The sequence below is a fragment of the Nilaparvata lugens genome, chromosome Y (genome assembly GCF_014356525.2).
Source record: "Nilaparvata lugens isolate BPH chromosome Y, ASM1435652v1, whole genome shotgun sequence".
NCBI classification, from domain to species: Eukaryota; Metazoa; Arthropoda; class Insecta; order Hemiptera; family Delphacidae; genus Nilaparvata; species Nilaparvata lugens.
The window spans coordinates 5,231,521-5,235,731 of NC_052519.1; the positions used below are offsets into that span (position 1 = coordinate 5,231,521).

Genomic DNA, 4,211 nt, shown 5'->3' on the forward strand with positions numbered 1-4,211 from the left:
GAGTAGGCAGTCTTGATGTTGAAGTAATCTTGGTGTCTATATATGAAGATAGTGGCTATATAGTAAATGTTATCTGATACTTGCTTTTATACTAAAATTGGCTGGTGGAGACAAATGAGGGAAGCATCACATCTCTTTCTAATCCTTATTCTTTCTTGCTCTATCAAATAATTATGTGAAACTTTCCATTATTACCTTGGAAAAAGTGCATTGAAGATTGCATGATAAACTGCACTATAGTAATGGGTCTTACATAAGTGCTCGTTAAAATAATAATGTTGTTCAGTGAAAAAGTGCATTCAAAGTTGCATAACAAACTGCACTATAATTATAATGGGTCTTCTATTTGCACGACTTATGTAACAGCTCGTTAATGTTGAACAGCCGAATGATTGCATGCTACTCTTGACACATACTTACTTTCAAACGGTACAAGGTTCATTCTTGTTGTTCATTCAAGTGAGTTGAACCTACTTTCAAAGCATGCAAGCTTCTTTCTATTTGCTGGTTCAAGTGAATTGATGTTCTAGAACCTACCTTGAAGTACTGGTGAATTGATAGTTCAACCGATTTTGATAGTACTCCTGATTTGATCCATCAACTGAATTGATAGTTCAACCGATTTGATGGTACTCCTGAGTTGATCCATCAACTGAGTTGATCCATCAACCGATTTGATCCATCAACTGAGTTGATGTTTTTCAACCATCCTTTTCATACTACTTCGGGATACATTTGAATCTGGTGGAAACCACTTGCCAAATCAAGAGTTGTAAAATATTGACATCTTCCTCATTTATCCAGGATTTCAGCAATATTTGGCAATGGGAATCTATCATCAATAGTTTTTGCATTTACTCCTCTAAAATCTATCACAATTCTGTATTTTTGTTTTCCGGATGCATCACGTTTTTTTGGTATAATCCAAATTGGTGAGTTCCAAGCTGAATGACTGGGTCTGATAATTTTTTGATCTAGCATTTTTGGATTTGTCTATCAACTTCTGCTTTGTAAACAACAGGATATCGATAATTCCTTGAATAAACTGGAATTTCATCGGTTGTTCTGATAACATGTTTGACTATTTTAAGTTCTTTAAAATTTCATTACGTCAAGTTTTCAGATTATCAAGTTTGAATATAGATCCTTGCGAAGCACGGGTTCCTGCTAGAAATATATGTTTGTCAAATTTTGTTCAATTTAATCAAATTTATTAGGATGGCATAAAATCGTAAGTTCAAAAATTGATGTGTGTGTTACTAGACTTAATACTTATTCACACAACATATTCCCAAACTTTCATAATAATTGGTCTAGTAGTTTCTCAATCACATATAAACACTCATTTGTCTTTTCTTTTTAGGGGTTTTTGTAATATAAATAGAAATACAAATCTCAGTACACTTTTAAATTATTTTATCACAACATGATTCGTACATTAAATGCCATTTTCAAGTCTGAAACATTCAGATTCATTTTCAAACTTGAAAATGGTATTTAATATCCGAATCATCTTGTGATAAAATAATTTAAAAGGGTACTGAGGTTTGTATTTCATCTATATTTAAACATTCATTTATATTTTTCATTTTTATATTTTATCCAAGTTGTATTATATTGTGTGATTAAAAAATAAAGTGATCGATTTTATAAATTAAATAGTAAGCACTATTATTCACATTAGTCCAATCATATTTTCTTATGACTCTCAATCTATTTCTTGAATATTCCAATGCTGTCTGCTGTACATTATAATTTTAGTCGAGTCAGATCTCTAATGCAGCATCTGGACAATGCTTCAACAATGATCAAGTCAGAACTTTCCTTGTTGGACTAGACCCAACAACAGTGATTTTTCATGTGAGGAAAAAACACTAGATCGAAAATTTGAAACAAATAATAGTCACACAAGGTGTTTTTTTTTAATGATAGAAATGAAAAGTCTTATATTCTACATAATTTTCAAGTTGCAATTTATTTATTTATATATTAATACATTAATATTTACAGATCTATCCTAATAATATTTCCTATCTACCTAATATTTACAACCTCTTCTGGAGATAATACATTAATATTTACAGATCTATCCTAATAATATTTCCTATCTACCTAATATACAAATCAAAATAATGACTCTCAGTTATCCATTTCTTAATATTCCTTGGTACACTTTTGGAGTCCTTCTTGGGCTGACACATGATTTCAGCTAATTTGTATGTATTTACAGATCTATCCTAATAATATTTCCTATCTACCTAATATTTACAACCTCTTCTGGAGATAATACATTAATATTTACAGATCTATCCTAATAATATTTCCTATCTACCTAATATTTACAACCTCTTCTGGAGATACGGTCAACCTGAAAAGATGAAAATTAATTATTTTTAAATCAGTTATTTGAATGAACACAGTAATATTAGTTTATGAGTCAGGAGTTCCTAACATCATATCATCACATGTTTAGTCTGATTGAACCACATCTGTAGATTATCAATAAATATTTAGGACATTTATATAATTATAGTAACATCACACTAAAATGCATACAAATCAATAAAAATGCACATAGAATCCATAAGAAATATTTAATCGAGCATTAGCGAGTTTTTACTCTCAACTCAAGGCCAAAGTCCTTGTCCGTCTGTGTGAATATTCAACAATAACTTTTGAAAGATTTGATCAATCAACTTCAAATTATGAACACATACTCTAATTTACCGACTCCTTCGTCCTTTTTCAGGATATAACAAATAACATGGAAATTTTTTGTGTAGTTGAGAAATTGATATTGTGGTAATTATTCATATTGAATGAAAAAGACTAAGACAATTTCTTAGTCTTTTTCATTCAACATTGAAATTGCTCAAGAAAAACATTTGTTGTTATTTATCATTAAGCCAGTTGAACAATTCATTGCATGCAATTACTACAGTTTTTCCATTCATTCATAACATCAGCTGAGGCTATTTGGGAGCTGTCACACAGACAGTCCTTCTTGGGCTGACACATGATTTCAGCTAATTTGCAACTTTTACATCAAAAAATTGATAAGGGTTGAGATATCAATGTGCGGTTTTCTCTTGGAACTCTGTATTGAAATCATGTATCACATGACCATCTTCTCATTTAAAAAAGAAAAAGAATTTCGATTCATATGAGGGACAAAGATGTTGAAGCGAAGAGTAATTTTTTATTTCAAATAAGATCCCCAATGAAACATCCTTTCAAATAATTCTTGTAAAAGAAATATTTAGCTGTTTTCATAATTTTAATCAACTCTGTATAATTAAAAGTTGCGCATTTCAAAAATTACAATGCAACATTTCATGAGTGAGTTCTCCAACCCAGGGTGTCACTAGTGCAGAGTTGGTAAAAATTATGGATACAGCTAAATATTTCTTTCACAAGAATAATTATGACATCAGGATTCATCGGGGGTCCCATTTGAAATGAAAAATAACTATTTTAATTAATACTAAGAATAATTATGACATCAGGATTCATCGGGGGTCCCATTTGAAATGAAAAATAGCTATTCAAAAATTACTCTGTCGCTTTAATATAAATGATAATTTCCACATACTAAAATTAAGGTACAAGTAATATGTAACTTTTTGGCTGTCGACCATTGATTGTAATGGTTATCTTGCCAATCTGACTCTTACCTTCTCACATTACTTCTTCCTCTCCAGCGATGTCAAGAAGGAACCACTCATTCTGAGGCAGTGGCCTATTGATAATGTTGTCGGCACCATGAGCCACTGCACTCAGAAAGTGTATTATTGTGATCTCGCCGTTTATAAGACGACGGATCGCCTTCTTGACATCGCGAGTAACTTTGTCTTTTTTCGGTCGGTTGACCGCAATCTCTCTATGTACTCTAATGAGATTGTCATAGGAGGTTCTCTCTAATAACTGGAGCCTTCCTAAAAAGCAATTAATTCAATAAACCCAGAGCAGTTGCTAATTCCAATTTGAAATCGGTTGAATGAGGTTGTATAGCACTAACTAGGCCTAGGTGGAACCAGGAATTTTATGAGTGCACGAAACTAGTTTTGCTTATGCAAAAAAGTATTGACATGGATACTAATAATTTTTTATGATAATTATCTATTAATTGATTCTATACTATTGATTAATTATCTATTCTTATTTATCTGTGATCAACGTTGATCAATACGTACTTTGCAACGTTCCAATTT

The 4,211-nt window shown here is 31.4% G+C and overlaps 1 long non-coding RNA gene across 1 annotated transcript; it reads right to left on the reverse strand.

The window, feature by feature from the left end:
- Nucleotides 1-1,966: 1,966 nt before the first annotated feature.
- On the reverse strand, nt 1,967-3,929 carry LOC120355257. Its single transcript, XR_005573473.1, has 3 exons — nt 3,675-3,929; nt 2,259-2,368; nt 1,967-2,112 (listed from the first exon to the last, which is right to left on the reverse strand). It is a non-coding gene; the product is annotated as an uncharacterized LOC120355257 (long non-coding RNA).
- Nucleotides 3,930-4,211: the final 282 nt, after the last annotated feature.